Source organism: Camellia sinensis, chromosome 9 (genome assembly GCF_055761805.1).
Source record: "Camellia sinensis isolate YWXY chromosome 9, ASM5576180v1, whole genome shotgun sequence".
Lineage (NCBI taxonomy): Eukaryota > Viridiplantae > Streptophyta > Magnoliopsida > Ericales > Theaceae > Camellia > Camellia sinensis.
In genome coordinates, this window is record NC_138969.1 from 117,990,802 (window position 1) to 118,018,746 (window position 27,945).

Here is a 27,945-nt window from a genome sequence, read left to right on the forward strand (position 1 = left end):
TTTAATTATATTAAACTCTCTTAAAATTTTAATTAACATAGCACATAACTCTCTTTTTTGTAAATAGCTTGTTACTGTAATCTCTTTTACCTTATTAGGAAGGTCAGTATAATTATTTAAAATTATAAAATTTAAATTTAAAGTCTTTCCAAACTAGGCCCGAATGTTTTTCAACAAATTAAAGAGGAGGTGATATATAATTTTCAAAATGTATACAAGTGCCACCGCCCTTCCTTGCATGGCCAAAAAGCTGTGTGCCATGTATGTGAATGTGAACTTCCATATAGATTTGTAGTTGTGAGTTGTAACCCTCTAACACACACTCTCTCTCTCTGCTATATTCTATTTGGATAAAAATCTTTAATGTGTTGAGATTTTTGTGTTTTTAACCGAGTCCCGAGTCCCGAGTCCTGACCACCGAAAATGTCGGTGTGGCAGGTCAACTTGGTCTCGTCTCTATATGGACTGTCCATCCATTTGTTAAAACCATTTTATCAAAGTAGGGTTTTTGTTACCTAACCATGGTGAAGGTGAACTCCTCTGAAGAGATCAACGTTCTTCAGAAAATTTGGTAAATACCCACTCAGTTTTTCCCCCACATTCAATTTCTGAACCAGTTTCTCTCTTTCCTATTCAACCCTTTTGTATTTTTATTATTAGGTTTACAATTTCAATGATGTTCTTTTGTGTTTGATTTATTTATTGCTTCTTTTAGGCTCTAACAGATGATTACAGATCGGTGTTTGTTTATTTGTTTGGTTTTTAATATTATATTAGTAATTTGTAAAATAAATAGTTTTAAAATTATGAGGTTTCGCAATAGGAATTCACACCCCAATATTATATAGTTCGCAATCCCCAAATTAATTATATGACAATTTTAGAAATTGTTTTTTAATTGAGTTATGTTGAATATTAATTCTTGTTATATCTTGAGTTACTTCTATTCTTGTATTTAAAACTGAATTCAAAGATTCACTCAAATAATGGTTTTCACTGTGATTAAATCAACAATATCGTCTTTTTTTGGTTTAATCGGTTTGAAAATACTATTATTTTAAGAAGAATATCCCACTTCAAGATATTTCCATTAACAAAATTAACCGGGATATATATATATATATATATATATGTATGTATCTTTAATTTGCTGATATCCCTTGTTTTAGTATTCATTCATTGTTTGTGAATCCTTTGACAATGGGGATATTGGCTGTGTTTGACATGACATTTGTAAAAATGAGTTCCTTTTACTAAAATGAGTTATCCTCTTATTTATATTATGAAAAAGTGTTGGATACAGCTTGAGATGTCTAATTTTATATTGGTAGAAATTTGATTTTGTGGTTTGGAAATTGTTTTGGTTAATGATGATTTATTCACTTTTTCATATTGATAGAAATTGATATTGTAGTTTGTACCTTTTTGGAATTTTTTTTATTAGGAGTTACATAAGTTAGAATCCTTGATCCATCCTTATTTACATGTACACAAACAAACACACACACACACACGCACAAACACACATATATATATATATATATATTTCACACCACATTCTTATACGTCTTTGATTTTTACAATTTATTGTATCTTACTTACCTTTTCTCAATACCAATTTGGATCAGAGCTCTGTTGCTTCAACATTTTTTTGGTTACGTTGGACGTGGCAGCCTGGGGAACCCATCAAACCTTTGACCACCTAATGAGTTGAAAGGGTTTTGGTCAACTAGGTTTTGCTGTAGTTGGTTTTTTATTGCCTTGGCATTTCTTGGAATGTTGGAATGTAATCTATGTACCATTTTTTTAAAGTATATTATGATTATTATCTGTTTCTTGAAATCAGTAATTGTGCTCCTATGTGCTTTTTCTTATTTAACAATAATTCTGACCTTTCATTTTGTTTAAAGTTTTACTTTATTTTTCCTTCAGTTGAAATGATCAGTAGTCACCTAGTTTAGAAGAATGGATCCATTGACAGTTAAATTTAATTATTATGTATGAAATTGTGAAGAATTTGCTCAAACAAATGTTTAGAATGAGAGTAATTCACCTCTTGGATGAGCATTGATTTATATGTTTTTTACATGATCAATATGCTAGAAAGCAATTTGTTATACAACTCTAAGTGATAATCTAAATTTACTGCATTGGTATGAATCACGTCAATTTCCTAATTGCAGGCAGAGTTGCAGTCCTCACGTATGCAGTGGAACAAGTATAGCTATATTGCTGGCACACCCGCAACAAGACTGGAAAGGCTCTTGAGAAAAGGGGAACTAAGGAAATTGAGCAGGTCTTTCCCTCAAAGTGAAGAGGTAAGAGATTGGAACAGAGAGGTGGACCAATGTCTAACTGAGATTGATAATTGGCCCCCCGAGGAAGAATTGTTGTAAGGGTTTGCAGTGGGAAGACGCCTTGGTGACGGATTTGAGAGACAAGACAGGCAGCCTCCCAAGCAACGATTATTGGTTGTGGCCAATCGGCTGCCCGTCTCTGCAGTTAGGAGGGGTGAGGACTCCTGGGCTTTAGAAATCAGTGTAGGAGGCCTTGTCAGTGCACTTCTGGGTAATTACCTGCTGAACTTTCGTTTTAATTGATGTTTACACATTTTTTCTTATGTGTATGCTTCGTTTATTTTCCATAAATGCATAGGATTTTCTATCTCTAACAAGAACAATAATTGATGCCAAAATATTTTTTTGAAGGTGTGAATGAGTTTGAAGCCAGATGGATTGGGTGGGCTGGAGTAAATGTACCTGACGAAATTGGACAGAGAACTCACTAAAGCGCTTGCTGAAAAGGTTAATAGAACTTGCTTCCATCCTAAAGTCTTCATCTAAGAAGTACGGACACGGCCACGGTGTAAGTTTTCTGAATAAAACTGTATATTAGTCTTGAATTAATTTGAACAAAGAATACATACATCATTTATATAGAGTACCACTAATTCCTAACCCTACATGAATACATTACTTAGATATATAGAAGTCTAATAGACATAGGACACTTATTCCTAATCCGAGGAGAACACATATTCTCACACCCCCGCTCAAACTCAAGGTGTTTTAGCAGAAAACACTGAGAGTTTGTCAAGAAAAAACCAAAACCGAGCAGTGGTGTGAGTCTTAGTGAAGAAGTCAGCAAGTTGCAGAGCCGAAGAGACAAAAGGAAGCGAGATAAAGCCAGACTGCAGATGCTGACGGACGAAGTGACAATCAATCTCAATATGTTTTGTCCGTTCATGGAAGACAGTGTTATAAGCAATTTGAATAGCACTTCGGTTGTCACAATAGAGAGAGGTTGGGGAAGATTGAGGGACGCCCAACTCAGATAAGAGCTGACGAAGCCAGACAATTTCAGCAGTAGCATGAGCCATAGCACGATACTCAGTTTCGGCAGTAAAACGGGCAACAACAGTCTGTTTCTTGCTTTTCCAAGAAATTAGGGAATCGCCAAGAAACATACAGAAACCAGAAGTAGATTTACGATCATTAACATCACCAGCCCAATCAGCATCAGCATATGCCACCAAGTCTAAGGAAGAAGTAGAAGAGAACAGCAAGCCCAGAAAGATAGTACTGCGAAGATAACGAAGAATCCGAAGCAAAGCAGCCCAATGTGTAGAGCGAGGGGCAGAAACAAACTGACTAATCACATGGACAGCATAGGCAAGATCAGGGCGAGTAACTGTCAGATAGACTAAGCAGCCCACAAGCTCGCGATACAATGTAGGATCATCTAGAGGAACCCCATCAGTAGTGTTGAGCTTTACATTAAGTTCAATGGGGGTATCAGACAGCTTAGTGTCAGTAAGTCTGGCACGATGGATAACCTCGTTAGCATACTTAGCCTGGGACAGAAAGTAACCCTCGGGAGAAGAAGCCACCTCAATGCCAAGAAAATACCGCAATGGTCCCAGATCCTTCATTTCGAAGGTGCGAAAGAGATGCTGCTTGACCTCAGAGATAGCAGAAGAGTCAGAGCCAGTGATGATCATATCATCTACATATAGTAAGAGAGCAACAAAACCAGCCGAGGTATGTCTTAGAAATAAAGCAGAGTCGGAAGCAGAAGGATGAAACCCAAGCTCGGTAACAACAGTCTGAAAGCGATCATACCAAGCATGAGGAGACTGCTTCAGACCATATAGAGCACGCCGAAGACGACAGACTTGGCCAGAGGAATGGTGAAGACCAGGGGGAGGACGCATGTAAACCTCCTCAGTGAGAGTGCCATTAAGAAAAGCATTCATAACATCCATCTGATAAAGGGGCCAAGAACGAACAGCAGCGACAGAAATCAAAGTATGGACAGTAGTCATCTTGGCAACAGGAGCAAATGTCTCCTCATAATCAATACCATACTCCTGGGAGAAACCTTTGGCCACAAGACGAGCTTTGTAGCGCTCAAGAGAACCATCAGAATGAGTCTTGACTTTGTAGACCCATTTGCAACCAACTAGATTCTTACCAACAGGTAAAGGAACCAACTCCCAAGTACTCGTTTTCTATAGAGCAAACAACTCATCCTTCATAGCTTGAACCCAATGAGGATCCTGACAAGCCTCGTAAGACTGAGGTTCTGCAAAAGAGTGAATAGCAGACAAAAAGGTACGATAGGAAGCAGAAAAACAAGTATTAGACCAACCCAACCTTTTTGGAGGATGACGCGCTCGAGGAGGATATCGATGTGCAGCAGGATCAGAGTCGTCAGAAGCAGGAGGATCAGCAGCAGGGGTAGAGACAACTAGTAGAGGAGGAGCCTTGCGACGAGAATAAACTAACAACGGAGGAGAAGAAGAAAGAGAAGGAGAAGGCGAAGGAGGAGGCGAAGGGGGAGAAGTAGTCAAAGGTGAAGCAGTAGGAGAAGATGGAATAAGCTCAGGAGGAACTGTGGAGATGTACTCATCAGATGGGACCTCAGAAGGAAATGGATCAATATGAACCAAATCCTCTTTGGAAACTGGGGCGGTGAGAGGAGGACGCTGAAAGTAAGATAGACGTTCGAGAAAGGCAACATGGCGAGAGACATAAAGGCGACGAGAAACAGGGTCATAATAGCGATAACCTTTCTGAGTGAGACTATATCCCAAAAAAACACATAGGACAGATCGGGCACTAAGTTTAGTCCTATCTTTACGGGGTAAAAGGACAAAACACGCATACCCAAATACACGAAGGAGGGAGTAATTAGGAGGTTGAGAAAAGAGAGCCTCATAAGGAGACCGACCCGAAAGAAGGGGGGTAGGCATACGATTGAGAAGAAAAGCAACAGTAAGAACTGCCTCACCCCAAAACGGAGCTGGAACGGAGGCAGAGAGAAGAAGAGATCTAGCTGTTTCAAGAAGATGACGGTGTTTACGCTCAGCTCAGCCATTTTGGGCAGGTGTATCAGTACAAGAAGTTTGGTGAATGGTACCCAAGTTGGCCAAATATTCACAGAATTCAGTTTTAAAATATTCCCCACCCAAGTCAGACTGCAACAATTTAATAGTAGATCCAAACTGTATAGTGACCATAGACTGGAAAGTACGATATATTTGGTAGAAGTCAGACTTATGAGTCATAAGATAAACCTACGTGTAACGGGTGCAATCATCTACAAAAGACACATAATATACTGAACCCCCTTTAGTAAGAACAGGAGAGAGTCCCCAGACATCAGTATGCACAAGAGAGAAAGGAGAAACAGAAATAGACGTACTTTTATTAAAAGGTAAAGCTGACATTTTAGCAAGTTTACAACCCCGACATTCATCAATTTGACTAGGAGAAACTTTACCCAACAATCCTGACTGAGCTAAAGACCATAAGCGGTCAACAGACAAATGACCAAGACGAGAATGCCATAAGTAAAACTGACTCGACTGAGAATCTAATTGAAACGAGGAAAGTGCAGCTGGAGAGGTGGATAAGGGGAGATGCAAGCTTTCAACCACATAGAGATCTCCAATTCTACGGCCGATCCCAATCTGCTTCTTGGACACCCGATCCTGCACACAACAGACAGAAGAGGAAAAGATAACATCAAAACCAGACGCATCAAGTTGACTGATAGATAACAAACTAACAGATAACTGAGGAACATAAAAGACAGAATGAATAGTAACAGCAGACATGGCAGAGGGTAAGACAGACCCAACAGATAAAACAGACATACCAGATCCATTAGCAGTATTAATAGTAATAGGAACGGGTGGGGGAATACAATTTTGAAGTAAGGAAAGGTGAGGAGTCATATGATGTGAGGCACCAGAATCAAAAATCCAAACAGAAGAAGGGATACCTGAAGAGGACCCAAGCAAACCTGAATGAAGAGAGGTAAGAGCGGAGGCAGATGGGGATGACTGAGAGGTGGACAAGCTATGCTAAAGTTGTGCAACCTGAGCACTCAGGGAAGCCAAGTTAGGATCGGGAGCCGGAGTAGATGCAGTGTAAGCAGTAGGAGGTCGGAAAGTACTCGAAGTAGTACCGCGGAACTGTGTCTGAGAAGACGGAGCAGGCTGACGTCCCTTTTTAGGACAATTGTTCTTCCAATGACCCCTCTGATGGCAGAAAGCACACTCATCTAGCCCTAATGGTCCTCTCTTGGGTTTCGCAGTGGCCTGAAGTTGATGAGAATGAGGGGTCGATAACAAGGGCAGCTTGGCAGGAGCCAAGAACACAGAAGGAGGCAAAGTCTGACTGGCCGTCTTAAGACAGGTTTCCTCGGAAAGGAGTTCACGAACAATAGCATCCACCGAGGGAAGAGGAGATCGGTGAAGGATGCCACCTCGAATAGCCTCATACTGAGGGGAGAGAGCTGTTAAGAACTGGACTAAACGACCCTGTTCCCGAAACTCAATATAAGCGTCTAGTATCTTGAGACTAGGTGGTTCCATAAGAGCCAACTGATCCCAGAGACCTGTCATCTCAATATAAAAGTCCTGAATAGTTTGATCCCGCTGACGAGTACCCTGAATAGTTGTTTCCAACTCATACCGCTTGGCAAAATTGGACTGCTGATAAACACCGACTAAATAATCCCACACTTCCTTGGCAGTACTGTACTTGGAAAACATCATTCCAATACGGTCATCCACAGAGTTATGAAACCAGGTAAGAACTTGGGCATTATCACAATCCCAAGTGTCACAGGAAGACAGATACCCTTCTACCTTTGGGTCCGATGGACGAGGAACAGAACCAGAAACATAGCCCCATTTTTTTTGACCAAGAAGAAAATTCTTCATAACACTGGCCCAATAGGCATAATTGCCACCATTGAGTTTACATTTAATGGCTTGAATTTTAGGGTCCATTATTGTAATAAATTAAAGATTAATGGGTCAAAGAGGAATAAGGGTTTTAATACTATTGATAACAAATCACCGAGACAGAGATAGAGAGATGAGAACCAGAGTCGCGAGAGAGAGTCGCAATGATGAACCGAGATGAAGCCACAGAGAGAGAGAGAGAGAACCAAAGTCAGAAAATCGCGAGAGGGAGTTGCGATGATGAACTGAGATGAAGCCGACAAGGACTGAGAGAGATTCGATGATGCAAGGGCGATAATTGATCGCGATTTACAGCCGATGGGTTGCGACTGAACAGAGAGGCTACGGCTGTTAGGGTTTCGACTCTGCAAAAAGGCACGAAAGAGGCAAAAACAGACAACCAGCAGGTTGTGACGATGGGTCTTGACCTAAACCCAGATGAATCGCGATGGACAGACGAATCACGATGGATGGGTTGATTTCGAACCAGACGAAAACGAACAGAGATGGTTGCTAGGGTTTCGAATCCTTCAGATTAGGGCTTCGAACCAAGCTCTGATACCATGTAAGTTTTCTGAATAAAACTGTATATTAGTCTTGAATTAATTTGAACAAAGAATACATACATCATTTATATAGAGTACCACTAATTCCTAACCCTACATGAATACATTACTTAGATATATAGAAGTCTAATAGACATAGGACACTTATTCCTAATCCGAGGAGAACACATATTCTCACACACGGATACGAGATACAGTGATTTCAAAAAAATTGGGACATGGACATGACAATAAAAAATATAATATATGTATATTTATTTGCTATGTAGATTAGTATCACATCCGCATACAATTAAAATTAACTAAAACTAACACTAATTCAATATATATATATAAAAAAAAAAAACTCTTAAGTTAACTCTTATTGTTTATTTATTTTCGGATGATCTATTAATTTTTTAAATTTAAGCAAAAAGTAATAAACATTCAACATCTAACACCCACCAAAAGCACTAAAGAAGAGGGGGGAAAACTAGTTGGAATGTCCCTTATGTATCCCTGTTGTGTCCGCTTGATTGACACTGCTACAACACCTGTTTTGAAGTGTCGGTGCTTCATAGATGCTTCATTAATCTTGAACTTCTAAGCATGTTATTGTAATATTATCACCTTAAGTTATATTACAACATTGATGCTTGACATTCCATCCAATGATTGCCTTATTTGCTGCAAAGGTGCATCCCGATTTTTCTTGATGAAGAGATTGTTCATCAATATTACAATGGCTATTGTAACAACATCTTGTGGTCTCTTTTCCATTACCTTGGGCTTTCACAAGAAGACCGCCTTGCTACCACCCGTAGTTTCCAGTCTTAGTTTGATGCATACAAGAAGGCTAACCAAATGTTTGCTGGTGTGGTAAATGAATATTATGAGGAGGGTGATATTGTTTGGTGCCATGATAATCATCTAATGTTTCTTTCAAAATTCTTAAAAGAATATAACAACAAAATGAAAGTTGGTTGGTTTCTCCACACACCTTTCCCTTCCTCCGAAATTCACAGGACGCTGCCATCTCGATCGGAGCTGCTGAGATTTGTTCTTGCTGCTGATTTGGTTGGGTAAGTCTCTTATTTTTATCAAATATACTCTGTATCATAGTCTATTCTTTCTTTGGATGTTCAAGGTCCATATAATTGGATTATTTATGATCAGTACCTAGAAGTTTGAATGCATACGAGGAGAACTGTAGTTGCTAGGATTTTGACATGTAATTGATGCTAGACAACCCTTTTGCGTAAGATGGGGTTTAAAAATCTAGGGTTTGGATGTACTCTCTTAAACCTGTTATGCCAGTACGCTAGTATAGATTTGAGCATTTTGCTATCCTATTAGCACAACAATGGGAATTTTGGGGGGCTACATGAAAAGCTTAGAGCTCTACCCAGATTTGTGTGCTTTCGATAAGATGAGAAATTGTCAGAAAGAATAGTTTCAAATATGTCATTGTTTGCTGTCCCTTATAGTTATGTGGATCCAGTCTACTAGACTATGAAGCATGGATACTCCCAAATGGGCCGCGTATGAGTATCGGGTAAGGATACACGTCCGATACGTCGGGATATGTATCGGATACAGCAAAAAAGTATTCCAATTTTTTATTTTTATTTTTTTGAATTTCGGATATGGCTTGAATACGCATGTATACGTGAGAGATACGTTTCAAATACTTTTGGGATCTGGTGGGACAAAAAACGTAACTTTCAAAACTTTTTTGTGGGTCAAACCGTAAATAAAGAAGTTAAATTGAAAATAATACAAATCAGATCCTTCAAATCCACTTACGCATGAACCAAAATGTAAAAAACACTACGCCAAAACAGGGCATTAACGGCGATTTTTTTAACGGCGGTTTTCATTACCGCCGTTAAAGATACTATTAACGGCGGTAGCGAAACCGCCGCTAATACCGCCGTTAATGTATCTTTAACGGCGGTTTCGTTACCGCCGTTTAAAAAACCGCCGCTAAAGCATCTTTAACGGCAGTAATGAAACCGCCGTTAAAAAAACTGCCACTAAAGCCCTCTTTTAACGGCGGTAACGAAACCGCCACTAAAGCCCTCTCATTACTGCCGTTAATGACGGCGGTCTTTGCCGGCGGAACTCCGGCGTGTGGTGACCACGCGCGGCCAGAGGTTAAATATGACCATCTACAATAAAGCAAAAGTAATGTTTAAATATTTATTTAGGGAATATATTTCATATAGAGTGGCTGTGGTGTAGTGGTTGGTGTGCATGGATTAAAGGTCACGGGTTCAAAGCTTGGAGGGTGCAAGAAGAGAGAATTATTCTTTTAAAAATTTGAACCTATTTACGGCGGTAAAGAACCGCCGTTTTTTGTCCTATATTACTGTCGTTTTTTATCGACTTTTAACAACGGTAATTTACCTTTTTACGACGGTTGTACCTTTTCCGACATGCGTATAAACGGTGGTCCTAAATTACCGCCGTTAAAGGCTTTAACGGCGGTAAAAAACCGCCGCTAAAGCCCAATTTTGGCATAGTGAAAAAATCAAACGGTGAGTGAGAAAGAAGAAAAACCCTAACCTCAAATTCACAAATCGAAGAAGCATTGAAGTAAAAATCTAGTTTCTTGTCTCGATTGACCACAGCAACAAACATGTTTCTCTCTCTCTTACTCTCGTTTTCTCTTTCTCTGTCTCTGTCTCTCGCTCTCGTTCCTCTATTTGTCTCTCTCTCCCTCTCTCTCTCTCTCATGTTTCTTGATTTTTCCCCCTTATCTCTGCTTTTTTATTATTATTTTTCCCCTTATTTATTAGGTTTCTTTATTTAATTTTTTATTCCAATTTTTTTTCTTTTCCCTACGCTGTTTGAATGTTTCATTGTAAGTTTCATGATAAAGTTTCATTATTTTATTTTATATTATTAATTTTTCTTTTAAAAGCTAGGTTCTCTCTAGTTTTTTTTTTTTTTTTTTTATTTGCTTTTGGTGTTGGCATGTAAAGATGCATGTTTAATTTGCTTTTGCTTTTGTTTTTAGTTTTAGATGTTTTATGAATGTTTGAAGACTCTAAGCTTTATAGGAATCCCGTTCTATATTTATTAATTTGCTTTAGGTTTTATTTTCATGCATATTACATTATTAAAATTATAAAAAAATAATTTTTTTTTTATGAACATATCCCTGTCATACCTTTACCCTATTTTTTCAGATTTTGGTGTATTGCCATATCCATTTCGTATCGTAATGTAGGAATTGTCGGCATTATTGTCCATTATTGTCCAGCCCTTTTCAATTTCCATTACTCTAAAAAACTAACAGAAATAAATCTAGTTAGACTTATTAAACACAAATTGCTCAAGTATGTGTATGGCCACAAAATAAAAATATTAATCTTCTTGGCTGTGTTTTTTTACAAATCTGAAAGTAATGCCTGTAATGTATGAGATCCAATGCTCCCAAGAGGGAGGGTGTTGGTGTTGGTGTTGGTGTTGGTGTTGGTTTGTAAATGACAGAGTTGAGTCAATGGATGGACTGCAGTGTGGAAAGCAGTTTTTTGCATTTAATGCATAAATGATGCCTTTTCCTCCGTGGGGATTGGCAACATCTTCGTATTTCTTTTAGAGATTTGAGAACTTAGCTTTTCCATGATTACTTCTCTATTCAGAAGTTAAAGATGAAGGTGACAATGACGATGACAGCAATTAAAAAAAAAAAAAAAAAAAAGAAGAAGGTTAATTTGTGATATTGGCATTACATCATAGGCTAGCTCTCTTACTATCATGCTTAGTTTCTTATCTTTTCCTCAACATTTCCCTTTCAATAGAAACAAGATGGTTATTGTACATAAGATGGTTTGCATAAAACAATGACTCAACCTTATGAATATGAATCTTGAATTTTTGGGTTAATTACATTTTACCCCCTTGTGGTTTAGACCGATAACCTATGAAGCACGGACACCTCTCCGAGGGCTGCGTATCAATGTTGGACATGTGTTTGACACGGACATGCGGTGGACGCGTGTCCTACACGCTGTAGAAGGTGTCTGCTTTTTTGTTTTTTTTGTTTTGTTTTGTTTTGTTTTGTTTTGTTTTGTTTTGTTTTGTTTTTGCAGCCAAACACGTAATGGACACGTTCGGAACACCTCGGGGTGAATCAAAATTTATGAAACTTTAAGTGGGAGTCAATTTGTAAAAAAATAAAATAAAATTAAAGCAAACTGATCAAGTTCTAACCTAGATATTGAACAGAGAGAAGAGAAGAGACTAAGAGAAAGGCTTGTCGGGCACACCTGGTTAGTCATCGCTGGTCAGTCATCGCTCCTTGCTCATTGGTGGTTGGTCGTCAGTGGTCACTGATCTTGCTGTTATCTAAGGTTCAACTTCGATCTTCTTCTTCTTCGATCTTCTCTCTCAATCGCTCTCTCTTCTGATCTTTTTTTTTCTTTTTCTTTTTCTTTTTCTTTTTCCTTTTATATGCTGATTGTAACACCTCTCTCTGTCTCTCTCCTATTTTTTTTCTTCGATTTTATTTTATTATTTCTTTTCTCTCTCTGCCTCTGTTATTTAATTATATATATTTTTACTAATTAGTTTAGTTAATTTTAATGATATGTGTTTATTAATTTTATTATAGGAACCAATTTTTAATTTTAAAATAGTGGCTACTACGGATGGTAGTTCTAATGACATACTTGATGATGATTTTGATGAGAACAAACCATTGTGGAAGTATATAACTAAATTAGCAAAACCTAGGAAAGGAGGAGGAAATTACCAATTACAATGTAATTTTTGTAATAATACTTTCAAAGGTTCATATACAAGATTAAGGACACACATGTTGAAACTCCCAGGAAAGGGAATTAGTGCTTGTAAGAAAGTTATGAAGCACGGACACCTCTCTGAGGACTGCGTATCAACGTTGGTCACGTGTCGGACATGAACATGCATTGGACACGCGGCAGACACGTGTCTGACATGTTGTATGTGTCCATTTTTTATTTTTATTTTTTTTGCAGTTGGAACCGTAATGGACACGTTTGGGACACCACAGGGTGAAAATCATAATTTATGAAACTTCAAGTGGGGGTCAATTTGTAAAAAATAAAAATTAAAGCAAACAGATCAAGTTCTCACCTAGATATCGAATAGAGAAAAGAGAAAAGACTGAGAGAAAGGCTTGTCGGGCACACCTGGTTGGTCGTTGCTAGTCAGTTGTCGCTCGTTGCTCGTCAGTGGTCGGTCGTCGTTGGTCACTGGTCGCTGATCTTGCTGTTATCTAAGATGCAACTTTGATCTTATTCTTCGTTCTTCTTCTTCGATCTTTTTCTTCGTTCTTCGTTCATCAATCTTGTCTCTCAGTCGCTCTCTCTCTTTTCTGTTCTACTATTTGACCATTTTTTTCCCCTTTCTTTTATATGCTGATTGTAACACCCTTTCTCTCTCTCTCTCTCTCTCTCTATTTTTGTGTTCTTTGATTTTATTTTATTTTTTCTCTTTGCCTCTGTTATTTAATTATATATATACTTTTTGTTTTTGTTTTTGCTAATTAGTTTTGTTAATTTTAATGATATGTGTTTATTAATATTATGATAAGAACCAATTTTTAATTCTGAAACAATGGCTACTACGGGTGGTAGTTCTAATGACATACCAGATGATGATTTTGATTTTGATTCTGAAACAAGAGTAAGGGCACACATGTTAAAACTCCCAGGAAAGGAAATTTGTGCTTGTAAGAAAGTTATAGTATCTCCAATGGTTTGCCATTGATGCTGCTAAAGCCATTTTATAGCAGGTATGGGACAAAAGTGGTCTCCAATGGTAAGCTTTGACAGTTGCTATATTTGGCAAATGCCAAAACTTGTGTCATACTTGGCATTAGCTTTGGCGGCTACCAAATGTGCCAAGTCACCAAAACCAACTATTTCCTCCCTTTCTCATCATCCTTCCCAGCAAAAACTTTCAAAACAAAAACAAAATCCACCAAAAAATAAAACAACCAAAAAAATAAATTCTAAAGCTAAATTTCAAAATTAGGCAAAAAAAATTTATATTTATTTCAATGAATGTCAATCCAATTTCAGGAATTTCAGCAAATTTTAGGAATATCAATCAATCAAAATTTCAGGAATTTGAAGCAATCTAAAGCGGAAAAAAAAAATTCAATTTCAGCAAATTATACTAAAAAATACCTGGAATTTGAAGATGCTTCAGCTTCATCTTGTTCATCTTCGTGTTTGGATCGTCTTCATTAGGGCTTCGACTTCATCTTCTTCGTCTTCGTATTTGGATCGTCTTCGTTAGGGTTTCGGGTTTGGATCATTTTCGTTAGGGTTTGGATCATTGGAGAAGAAGGTTAGAACGGAGGGGGAGAGAGAGACAGAGAGACAGAGAGAAGAGGGTTAGAACATAGGGTTAGAGAAGGAAATTTGGGGTTTGGAGATTGGTTGTGGTTCTTGTGGTGGTTCTAGTGGTTGTGGTTCTCGAAACAGAGGGAGACAAGAGCTTGGTAGTGATGAAGATGGTGTGAGGGAAAGAGTGATGATCGCCGGTGGAAGACAAGGGGAGAGAGTAATTGAGAGAGAGAGACAGAGAGAGACGCTGCTTTGGAGAGAAGGTTCTGATAAAAAAGATGGAGATTTATAGAGAGGGAAGAAATGAGAAAGAGAAAAGGTTCTGGGGTCGATGAAGGTTCTAGATTGAGAGAAGAAATGAGAGAGTGAGCATGAAAAAAAATTAGAGAGAGAGAGAGAGAGACTGAATGGTTTGATAAAAAAAAAAAAGTTGGCACCAATGTGAGCCATTGATGTGATCCAACAGTTAGAAAATGGGTTTTTGTGAAGGTTGAAGCATTGTTATTATTATTTTTTTTAAAAATTTTGCAATGGCATATGAATGGTGTGATGAATTATATATATTTTAAAATATTAAATTTTTTATATTTTGTCTAGTTGGTAGAATGTAAATAATTTTTTGATGTTATTATGAAAAATACGAAGTTATTAAAATGAAAGCAATAAAGTTAAAAATGAAGACAATTTTATTAAAATAAAAAAAGACATTAATTGGTGGGGTGAATTATATTTATATTTTTTTTTTCAATTTTTTAATTTTTTTAATTTTTTTACATTTGTCTAGTCAGGTAGAATGTAAATATATAATTTCTATTAAAAAAGTTTTAAAAAGGTCATAAAAGATAAAAAAATGACACGATAAAAAATACTCATAAACCCATATCCAAACATCACCTACAAAATTGGAGGGAAAGTTGGTTGAGGTTTGCTAAAATGGCATGTGACTATTGGAGCACTATTGTTATAATTTGGCAATTTGGTACTGTAGATTGTCAAATTATAACAATGGCAATGCTATTATAGCGTTTGCCATTGGAGATGCTCTTACAAATCAAAAACTTTCACAAATGCAAAATCAGAATGATGTTGCTGAATTGAGAATTAATAATGTTCATCCCAAAAATGTATCATTTCCTCCTAGTGTATCAGTGGGTAGTAGTTATGCTTACGAATCAAAGAAGAGGAGAACATGTGGGAGTGGGAGTGCTATGTTAGCTCTTACTCATTTGCCGCAAATCATAATATTTCTGGATATTTGCCTCCCGGTTATAATTTGTTAAGAACCACATTACTTCAAAAGGAGAGGGCAAATATTGATAGATTGTTGCAACCAATTAGGCACGCATGAAAGGAAAAATGGGTGATCATTGTTAGTGATGGTTGGAGTGATTCTCAAAGGAGGCCTTTGATTAATTTTATGACAGTGAGTGAAAGTGGGCCTATGTTCATCAAGGCAATTGATTGTTCTAGAGAAACTAAAGCAAATATTTCATTGCAAATTTGATGAGCAAGTATTTCATTTCAAATTTGATAAAATAAGTGATTAATGAGGTTGGGGCCAGTAATGTGGTTCAAGTCATCATGGATAATGCTCCTAATTGTAAGGCAACTAGACAACTCATTGAAGTTCAATTCCCTTATATTCTATGGACTCTTTGTGTGGTGCACACATTAAATCTAGCTTGAAAAATATTTGTGCTGCAAAGAATATTGAGAGGAATGAAGTCACATATGAAGAGTATAGTTGGATTAGTGATATTGCTGGAGATGGTTTGATGATTAAGAATTTTATCTCTAATCACTCAATGCGATTGGCTGTATACAACGAATTTGTGCTGTTGAAGTTGCTTTCAGTTGCTAAAACATGATTTGCCTCCACAATTGTTATGCTCAAGAGGTTGAAGCTTATAAACCGTGGTCTTCAAGCAAAGGTGATTAATGACAAGTGGAATTGTTATAGAGAGGATGATGTTGGGAAGGAAAAATTTGTAAAAGAAAAGATTTTGGATGATGTGTGGTGGGAGTACTTTCATTATATTCTTTCCTTCACGGGTCCTATATATGACATGGTTAGGGCTTGTGACACAAACAAGCCTTGTCTTCACTTAGTATATGATACGTGGGACACAATGATAAAGTAAGTGAAGATGACAATATATAGGCATGAAGGGAAAAGACTAGAATAGGAATCTACATTTTACGATGTGGTGCATCAAATTCTCATGGATCGTTGGAATAAGAACAGTACTCCATTGTATCGCAGATTTATTGAATCCAAAGTAAGTACCACATTTAATTTTGTTTTAGATATTTTATTTTAATGGACTTATCTAGTCTTTCTTGAAATAATTATTTTTTCCATTTTGTATTTTAGGTACTATAGTGATGAGTGGCTCCATGATGATCAAAGTAGAGCTCCTCCACATAGGGATGAAGAGGTGACATGTGAGAGGAACAAGTGTTTTAAGAGGTATTTTGAAGATATCATGGAGCAAACCATGGTGATAATGGAGTTTGGAAAATTTTCGGGTTATGTTGAAGCATTCTTCGAATATGATTTCATTCATAGTAGGTGGTACATGGATCCTTATACTTGGTGGTGTGCATATGGTGCCTATGCACCAACTCTTCAAAACCTAGCTTTGAGACTACTTGTGCAACCCGCCTCTTCATCTTGTTGTGAGACAAATTGGAATACTTACTCCTTTATTCACTCTGTGAGAAGGAACAAAATGGTCCCTCAATGAGCGGAGGACTTGGTGTTCATTCATAGCAATCTTCGTCCTTTATCAAGGAGGAGCTCTCAATATTTGCAAGGAGAGACAAAAATGTGGGACATTGCAAGAGATAACTTTGACTCACTTGATGATATTGAAATGCTTGGGATAGCTAACCTCTCACCTAATGAACCGACTATGGAGGCAGCCCCGTTTACAGATGAAGGAGAAGATGGAGGCAATGGTGAATATGTACTAGTTTCCTCTACTTAGGTTTACATTTTCTGATGTTTATGGATTTTGTAATAGGTTGTTGGTACATTGGATAATTTTACATTTTGTGCTTTGGTTTTCATGCATTTTGTAACAAATGATGGTTGGTAGTTTGGAATGCAATGTTATGTATTGATGGAATGCAATTTTTATGTTATTTGTGAATGATATAAGTTAGAATGAATAATGAAGAAATTTAGGGTTAGGGTTTATAGGGTTTAAGAGGAGGAAGAAGAAGAAGAGAGAGATTTTTATATATTTGGAATTGGAATATTAACTCTACATCAATAAAACCTAACATAATGAAATGATCATCATACCCTAAATTGAAATTAACAGAGGGATGATAAAGAAATAAACCAAAAATAACTATTCTAACACCCTCTCTCAAGCTGGAGCATAGAGGTCAAACATGCCCAGCTTCACGGATAAACGATGAAACGAAGACCGAGCCAAAGGTTTAGTGAGAATATCACCCAACTGATCTTCAGAACGAACATAAGGAGTCACAAGTTGCTTGTAGAGTAAGACATCACAGATAAAATGACAATCAACTTTGATATGTTTGGTTCGTTCATGAAACACGAGATTATTGGCAATGAAGATAGCAGCCTGATTATCACAAGACATAGTCATAGGAGTGGGAACAGAAGAACCAAAATCTCGAAGAAGAGACTGAACCCAGAGTATCTCCGAAGTAGTATGAGCTATGGCACAGTATTCAACCTCGGCACTAGAACGAGCAACAACAAGCTGTTTCTTGCCACGCCAAGTAACAAGATTAGCACCAACAAAGGTACAATAGCCCGAGGTAAAACGACGGTCAGTCTTGTTACCAGCCCAATCAGCATCACTAAAGCCAGTTACAGATAACGAGGAAGATGGGCGATATAGCAAATACGACACAGCAGCAAAATGCAGTTGGAGGGGAGCATGCATAAACTAACTAACCACACCTACGACATACGTAATATCGGGACGAGTGACAGTGAGATAGATTAACTTCCCAACCAATCGACGATAACGACTAATATCAGGAAACAAGTCCCGTGTTTCGCCATCAAGTTTAACACTAGAATCCATGGAAGTATCACTAGGGCGCGCGCCTAAGAGGCCAGCCTCAGTGAGGAGATCAAGAACATACTTCCGTTGGGAGAGAAACAAACCCTGAGAAGAGCGGGCAATTTCAATCCCAAGAAAATAGCAAAGGTGACCCAAGTCTTTAGTGTGAAATTGTTGGCCAAATACCGCTTCAAATTAGCAATATCAGTGGAGTCACTCCCAAAAATGATTATGTCATCGACATAGACAATAAGAACAATACTCCCAGCAGATGAGTGTCGAACAAAGACAGAGTGATTAAAAGTGGAACGATGAAAACCATAGGTAAGCACAATAGCATTGAAACGATCAAACCCGGCATGATGGGACTGCTTGAGACCATACAAGGCCTTCCTTAATCGACAAACAAGATGCTCATGACCGATAACAACATAGCCAGGGGGCTGATCCATATAGACCTCCTCATTGAGATTGTTATGAAGAAAGGTATTCTTGATATCAAGTTGGTACAAAGGCCAAGGCTGACTAACAGCAACAGAGAGAAGAATCCAAACAAAATTAAGAAGGGCCACAGGAGAGAGTCTCCAAGTAATCAACACCATAGGTTTGTGTGTAGCCTTTGGCTACCAGGCGAGCCTTAAACCACTCAACAGTCCCATCAGGAAGATACTTAACAGTATAATTTCAACAACCCACACTAGATTTGCCAAAATGTAGAGGGTTAAGTTCCCATGTTTGATTCTAATGAAGGGCATGCATTTCCTCATCCATTGCATGCTTCCAACCGGAGATGGATATAGCTTGCAAATAGGAGCAAGGAATGAGAATACTAGACAAGTTACAAGCAATGGAGTGAAGACAAGGAGAGAGGTAGTCATAAGAAACAAAATTAGCAATAGGATGTTGAGTGCAAGTACGTTTACCTTTGCAGAGGGCAATAGGAAGGTCATCAAAGGGCACATCAACAGATGGAACAAGCGACTCAGGAACCTCAGACAAAGGAGATGAACTGGTCGGGCCATAAGATACAATGTGACGAGCTTGAGACCATTGATAAACTTGCAAAGAAGGGGTAATAGGAAGACTAGAGGGAGAGGATATAGCGGTGGAGCAGGAACGCACACAAGACGGAAGAGTAGGGGTGAGAGAAGCTGGCTCCCCCTCATGATAAGAGACAAGATTAGTGGATAACTGTTGCCTAGTGGAGGAGAATAAAGGAGTGGACGCAAAAAAGGTAACATCAGCACTGACAAAGTATCGATGCGACTCAGGATGATAACATCGATACCCTTTCTAAGTACAAGAGTAGCCTAAGAACACACACTTCTGAACACGGGGAGATAACTTATCTAAGTCGGGGTCAAGAACATGGGCAAAGGCCACACAACCAAAAACACGAGGTGACAAGGGAAAAGGAGACGATGCGGGATATAACTGAGAATAGGGAGATGTGTGTACAATACTAGAAGGAATGTGGTTAATAAGAAAACAAGCGGTGAGAACAACATTGCCCCAAAACTGTTTAGGAACGTGCATATTAAATATCAGTATGCGAGCAACATCTAACAAATGACGGTGTTTACGCTCTGCAACACCATTTTGAGATGTATAAGAACAACTAGTCTGATGAATAACACCATGAGCATCATAGAGGTAGTCACAATAGATTGCACATATTCTAAGGCGTTATCAGACCGAAATATCTTAATACGTTTCCCAAATTGAGTAAAGATTTCATTATAAAACTTAGAGATAATAGAAGGAAAATCAAATCTCTGTTTCAGGAAAAGCAACCAAGTCATCCGAGAGTAATCATCCACAAAAATAACAAAATAAAAAAAAACCATTAACAGTGGGTGTTCCAGAAGGACCCCAGATATCTGTATGGATAAGAGCAAAAGGCTCAGACACACGACTAACACTCCTGATAGGAAAAAAATTACGGTGATGCTTCCCAAATTGATAGGCTTCACACTCAATCTGAGAAACATGACCTATGAAGCACGGACATGAACACGATACGGACACGCGGACATGAAAATTTTCAAAAAATAAGAGACACGACACACTGGGGACATGTTCAATATATATAATTAAATTTATTTATTATATGTCATAAAATTATTAAAAAAATCATGGAAAGGTAATAAAAAATACAAAATAACACTATTAAAATTTAAAAAAAAAAAAAAACATTTCATTGATTTAACATTATATATATCATTCACAAATAACATAAAAATTGCATTCCATCAATACATAACATGTCATTCCAAGCTACCAACCATCATTTGTTACAAAATGCATGAAAACCAAACCACAAAATATAAAATTATCCAATGTACCAACAACCATCATCTATTACAAAATCCATAAATATCAGAAAATGTAAACCTAAATAGAGGAAACTAGTACAACATCTTCACCATCACTTCCATCTTCTCCTTCATTTGTAAATAGCACCACCTCTATAGCCGGTTCATCAAGTGAGAGGTTAGCTATCCTAAGCATTTCAATATCATCAAGTGAGTCAAAGTAATGTCCCATATTTTGTTTCTCCTTGCAAAGTATTGGGAGCTCCTCCTTGATAAAAGACAAAGATTGCTATGAATGAACATCAAGTCCTCCGCTAGTTGAGGGACCATTTTGTTCCTTCTCACTGAGTGAATAAAGGAGTAAGTACTCAAATTTGTCTCACAACAAGATGAAGAAGCGCGTTAAACAAGTAGTCTCAAAGCTAGTTTTTGAAGAGTTGGTGCATATGCACCATATGCACACCACCAAGTATAAGGATTCATGTGCCATCTATTATATTTTGAGAATGCGTCAACATAACCCTAAAATTTTCCAAACTCAGTTATCACCTTGGCTCGTTCCGTGATATCTTCAAAATACCTCTTATAACACTTGTTCTTCTCATGTGTCACCTCTTTATCCCTTTGTGGAGGAACTCTATTTTGATCCTCATGGAGCCACTCATCACTATAGTACCTACAATACAAAATAGGAAAAATAATTATTTCAAGAAAGACTAGATAAGTCCATTAAAAAAAAAATCTAAAACAAATTTAAATGTGGTACTTACTTTGGATTCAATGAATGTACCATACAATGGAGAGGAGTATTGTTCTTATTCCAACGATCCATGAGAATTTGATGCACCACATTGTAAAATGTAGATTCCTCATCTAGTTTTTTCCCTTTATGCCTATATATTGTCATCTTCAATTTCTCTATCATTGTGTCCCACATATCATGTACTAAGTGAAGACAAGGTTTGTCCGTATCACAAGCCCTAAGCATGTCATATATAGGACCCGTGAAGGAAAGAATATAATCAATATAGTCCCACCACACATCATCCAAAATCTTTCCTTTTACAAATTTTGTCTTCCCAACATCATCCTCTCTATAACAATTCCACTTGTCACTAATCACCATTGCTTGAAAACCACATTTTATAAGCTTCAACCTCTTGAGCATAACAATTGTGGAGGCAAATCCTATTTCGGCAACCGAAAGCAACTTCAACGACACAAATTCATTGTACAGAGCCAATCGCATTGAGTGATTAGAGATAAAATTCTTAATCATCAAACCATCTCCGGCAATATCACTAATCCAATTACACTCTTCATGGGTGACTTCATTCCTCTCAATATTCTTTGCAGCAAAAATATTTTTCAAAGCTAGATTTAATGTGTGCACTACACAATGAGTCCATAGAATATGATGGAATTGAGCTTCAATGAGTTGTCCGACTGCCTTACAATTAGGAGCATTATCCGTGATGACTTGAGCTGCATTACTTGCCCCAACCTCATTAATCTTTCATCAAATTTGCAATGAAATATTTGTCTTTAGTTTCTCCAGAACAATCAACTACCTTAATGAACATAGGCCCACTTTCACTCACTACCATAAAATTAATCAAAGGCTTCCTTTGAGAATCACTCCAACCATCACTAATAATGCTCACCCCTTTTTCCATCCATGTGCCCTTAATTGGTTGCAACAATCTATCAATATTTGCGCTCTTCTTTTGAAGTAATGTGGTTCGTAACAAATTATAACCGGAGGCAAATATCGAGAAATATTATGATTTGCAGCAAATGAGTAAGAGCTAATATAGTAAGGGTCCTAGCAATTTCAAAATGCAATTGCTCTCTATCCTTCATGTTGAATGCTTTCTCAATAGTAGCCCCACTCCTAGTTCTAGGCCCACTCCCATTCCCACTCCCACATGTTCTCTTCTTTCATTCATAAGAATAACTACTACCCACTGATACACTAGGAGGAAATTGGACATTTTTGGGATTAGCATTTTTAATTCTCAGTTCGGCAACATCATTCTCATTTTGTATTTGTGAAAGTTTTTGACTTGTAACTTTCTTACAAGCACCAATTCCCTTTCCTGGGAGTTTTAACAGGTGTGCCCTTACTCTTGTATATGAGCCTTTGAAAGTATTATTACAAAAATTACATTGTAATTGGTAATTTCTTCCTCCTTCCCTAGGTTTTGTTATACTTCCACAATGGTTTGTTCTCATCAAAATCATCATTAGGTGTGTCATTAGAACTACCACCCGTAGTAGCCATTGTTTCATAATTAAAAATTGGTTCCTATAATAAAATTAATAAACACATATCATTAAAATTAACAAAACTAATTAGTCAAAAATGTATATATATATATATATATATAATCAAATAACAGAGGTAGAGAGAGAGAAGAAAAAATAAAATAGAAGAGAAAGAGAGAGAGAGAGAGATGTTACAATCACCATATAAACGAGAAAAAAAGAAAAAAGAAAATAATAGTTCAAGATCAGAGTAGAAGAGAAAGAGTGACTAAGGGAGAGAGAGACTGAGAGAGACAACAGGGAAGATCGGAGAAGAAGATTGAAGAAGAAGAACAAAGTTGTACCTTGGATAACAGCAAGAGCAGTGAGCAGCGACCACCGACCATCGACGAGCGACGACTGACCAGCGAAGAGTTACCAGGTGTGCCTGACGAGCCTCTCTCTCTCTCTCTCTCTCTCTCTCTCTCCTATTCTCTCTGTTCGATTCTAGGTTATAAATTGATTTGTTTATGTTTTTTGCAAATTGACCCCCACAGAAGTTTCATAAATTATGAATTTCACCCTGTGGTGTCCCAAATGTGTCCGTTACGTGTCCGGCTGCAAAAAATCACAAAAAAAAAAATCGGACACCTACTGCGTGTCGGACACGTCCACCATGTGTCTGACGCATGTCCGACACTGATACGCAGCCCTCAAAGAGGTGTCCGTGCTTCATAGAAGATGACTCAAACTAGGAACAACTAACTTGAGCTTGGCCAAAGAGGGATGACCTAAGTGGAAATGCCACTGAAGAGAAGATACAGCAGCGCTTAACACAGTAGATGGAGGATGAGGAATCTCAGTGTCCAAAAAGTATAAGCCATCAATTGAAAAGCCCAGCCCACACTTCTTAAAACTCAGCTATTAAGGAGAGGGAAACTGAAGCCTTATAACTAGCATAGATGGGGCCATTCCAGGCGATGTGGGACACATTCCAACACACCCTCCTAGACCACAACATATAGTAGCCGGACAAATAGCACACCAATCACAGGCCCAACCAAGCTCTGATGCCAAATTGAAAAGTCCAGCCCACACTTCTCCTTAAAACCCATGTATTAAAGAGAGGGAAACTGGAGACTTATAACCAGCACAAATGGGGCAATTCCAGGCGATGTGGGACACATTTCAACACCATCTTTCTCATGCCCAAACCAATCATCCTCTTGGTCTGAAAGTCCTACAAAGCACATGAAGTGGGAGAAAAGGTTATAGAACAGTGGAGAGCTTGAGTTAATTGGCTAATAAAAAGCAAATTAAATGGAAACTTAGGAACATAGAGACCAGAGGGTAAGGAAAGGGATGGAGTAGGGTGAAGAGGACCTTGACCACTAACAAGTCGAGAAGATCCATCAACAAGTATAATAGTATGATCAACAGGCCTCAGATTATCAAAAAGAGAGGAATAGCAAGAGATATGAGAACTAGCACCAGAATCTAGGAGCCAAGGCTGAGTAGACTTAGCTACACATGCAATATTACCTGAACTAGCCAAAGTAGCGGTAGAGGATGAAGGTATACTAGGCCGGAGAGACTGGAAAAGAGCAGTAAGCTCATTAATCTGAGTGGTGTCTCATGAGAATCAGCCTGAGAAGCAATAGAACCAGTGGAAAACAAGGACGACTGTGAGGATAGAGCATCCATAACTTGATGCACATGGTTAGGTTTGCCATACTTCTGCCAACACCAAGGTTCAGTATGACCTTGGGAACCACAATGAGTACACTTACGATCACCACATGTGCGAGAGCTAGGTCCACTACTACCTCCACCACGGGAACCGCAACCACAAGATGTACCACCACGAGAACCTCGTGAACTATAAAAAGAGCCCCGAGGGCCAGATAGGCCATGAAACGCCCTCGAGTATGCCCATGATCTCCACTACTAGAGACCATTGTAGAAGATGACAAAGTAGAGGACCCAGTGGTAGGTTGTGCTTGACCGAAGGAAAAATGTAACAACAGAGAATAGGCATTAGCAGCAGAAGGGAGAGTCTCATTGGCAAGAATCTGATCTTTGAACCTCTGCAATTCAGGATCTAAGCCGAAGAGTAATGAAGCCATCATAAACTCCTCCCAATGTTGCTTTTATTTGTTCACATTAATAGTGAAGGGTCGATGCTGCAATAATTGATCCCACAAGGTCTTGAGACTACTATAATACTCGGGAAGGGACCGACCATATTGGTGCATAGCGAAGATCTACTCATATAACTCAGACCTGAGAGACATTACTCTGATTCGAAAAAGATTCAGCAAGGGAGTCCCATATTTCCTTAGAGGTATCACAAAATTCCACGGTAGTGGCAACATGTGGCTCCAAACTGTGCCAAATTCAACCCATAACACAAGAATCCTCACTACACCAATCATCATATGCTTTATCATCAATAGTAGGTGGGAGTTCGCTAAGGAAGTGGGACTTCTTCTTGCCACGCAAGAAAATTTTGACTGCATGAGCCCAAGCCAAGTAGTTGGCACCATTCAATTTCTTTGTAGTGATAGATTTAGGCATGTCATCATCTTTACCAATAGCCATAGCCTTAGCCTCTATCTTGGCCATAATGATCAATCACACAGAATACGCGACAAACGAGCACGAATATAGCACAATACTTGCAAATAGTCACTATCCACAGCAACTAGTAGCCATAATAACCAATATAGGCAACATAACTAGCTCAACAAACAAGAATGCATGACAAATTGGACATAAGTGAGGAAGACACAGATCTATCAAACAGATTCAGACCTAAATTGAACCAACACAACAACCCACTAACAGAAATTAACACTGAAGATCAATTATCCCTTGCTAGAAGGATTTCAGCCCCTATACATTCAATTCCAATAGGTAGAAATGACAAAAAAAAAAAAAAAGAAAAGACAAGCCTACTGAATAGATACTGAAGCTGCCGAACATATTAAGGCACAAATTCAAGCCAAATACTCATCTTACCACATCAGAACAACAAATTAACACCAAGTATCACTAGGGATGTAATTTTTGGCTCCTATAGGATAGATTTCAGCAAGAAGAATCAACAAAAACAAGGCCCAAAACCAGATTCAAAGAAAGGCACCAAAAAATATGAAAAACATTCGAAAATAGAAAACTCACATCAAGGATGATCAAAAAAATCCACAAAAATCACCATAAATCTCAAGAGAGATTTTCAAGCCAAGAGGTACGGGTTTCGTCCGTATAGTGCTGATGTTATGCTGGTGTCATCATACGGATGATGACGTTAGCACATTGCAGTCACTTTCGATTGATCTCCAGAATCTGTAGAACACTTCCTAATGAAACAGAGATTGCTCTGATACCAAGTTAGAATGAATAATGAAGAAATTTAAAGTTAGGGTTTATAGGGTTTAAGAGGAAGAAGAAGAAAAAGAAGAGAGAGAGATTTTATATATCTGGAATTGAAATATTAACTCTACATCAGCAAAATACATATACAAACCTTAACATAGTGAATTGACTATCATGCCCTCAACTTAAGTAAATATTAATAGAAGGACAATAAAGAAATAAACTAGAAATAAACTAGAAATAACTATTCTAACAATATGTATGATGTTCAATCAATGAATTTTTTATTTTATTTTTTTTATATAATTTTAATTGTGTTATTTTGTATTTTTTTATTACCTTTCAATGATTTTTTTTTAATTATAATTTTATGACATATGATAAATAAATTTGATTATATATATTGAACGTGTTCCTAGCGTGTCGTGTCCCCCATTTTTTGAAAATTTGTGTGTCCGTGTCGTGTCACGTGTCCATATCCATGCTTCATAGCCGATAACACATTACCCCCTTGTGATTTAAAAATATACACTTAACTTGTTTGTAGTTTGGAGTGAAGTGCAAAAGTAACAGTTTCCGTTAAAATTAACTGCGCATGTCAAAAAATCACTGATTAAGCGTGTGTGACAAAATTGGACTGAGAAAATGACAATTTTTCCCTTTCTCTCTTTGTTTCTTCGTTAATCTTTTCTTTTTTTATTTCCTTTCTTCCCATTCACCTCATTCTTCCTTTCACTGCTGCTGCTGTTGCACAGCAGATTCACCCACCAGATGCTCCCTGTGATCTCCTTGTCCTTCTCCTTCACTTCCTAAAACAAGCTAAGACCAGCACCACTGAAACCATGGCCTCCCAGGGTAGTCTCTCACAGTCTTTTTCTACCGTGGAAACCATAACTAATAGTGGCTACCACGCACCACCTCAACCGGCAAAACCCCAGACCACCTAAACCACCACCACTTTCCACCATCTATTTTCTCTACCATCTTCTCCTTATCATTACAGATACACACATTTGTACATATAGGCGCACACAACAACTAAGCCATGACCCAAACTGTAGTGGTGGCTACCATCATGGGTATTGTGAGAGGCGAAGGTGGTGGGTGGTTAGTAGTAGGATAGGAGATGGGCTAAGTTTGTTAGGTAATTGCAACAGTGGCTGTTGGGTTTCTATCGAGGCGTTGAGTTGGGTGCGCTTCGAGGAGAAAGACAAAGAATTGAGTGGGTTGCTGCTCCTATACAGCTGTGGATAGCTATGGAAAAGTAAGAGAGGAAAAGACAGGGAAAAAAAAGACTCGAAAAATATTTCATCCCATAAATTTTGTAACTAGTAAGCATCATTAAGATAAGTAGAATATGGACTTAATGAAAGCTTGGACTTGGATCTTAGTGATATTTCTTTTGAACATGTTTCTATTTTGTATTGCTGCTACAGCCCCTTATTAATTGGGGTTGCATAAGGAGAGAGGAAGGAGGTAGTGGCTGTTTGAGGCAACTATGGGATGGCTGTTTGGATCTACTTCTAGAGAGAAAGAAAGTTGTGGTGATGGTGGTGTGAAAAAGAAAATTAAAGAGAAAAATAAGGGCAATATTGACTTTTCACAAAAAATATTAATGGAATTAGACTTTACCTTCACTCCAAACTACAACGTGGTTATGTATATATTTTTAAATTATAAGGAGGTAATGTGTTTTTCAATTAAACCACAAGGAGGTAAAGTGTAATTACCCCTGAATTTTCTTTATAGGGATGATGCATATCATGGTTTTGAGTCCTGGTATCAACAGATGTAGTGTATCAGTAT

At 37.9% G+C, this 27,945-nt stretch overlaps 1 long non-coding RNA gene across 9 annotated transcripts in view; it reads left to right on the top strand.

The window, feature by feature from the left end:
- The first annotated feature begins 226 nt into the window (after positions 1-226).
- LOC114291905 (uncharacterized) overlaps positions 227-27,945 on the top strand; it is a 37,949-nt gene continuing 10,230 nt past the window's right edge. Inside the window, exons 1-5 of one of the 9 annotated variants that reach the window (XR_014340211.1) lie at positions 227-571; positions 2,184-2,568; positions 2,709-2,804; positions 8,829-8,885; positions 16,522-17,283. This is a non-coding gene — a long non-coding RNA (uncharacterized LOC114291905). Of the gene's footprint in view, positions 572-2,183; positions 2,569-2,708; positions 2,866-8,828; positions 8,886-16,521; positions 17,284-27,945 lie in introns of those variants that run through there. The other 8 variants (XR_014340210.1, XR_014340205.1, XR_014340208.1 and 5 more) reach the window with 8 other exon arrangements.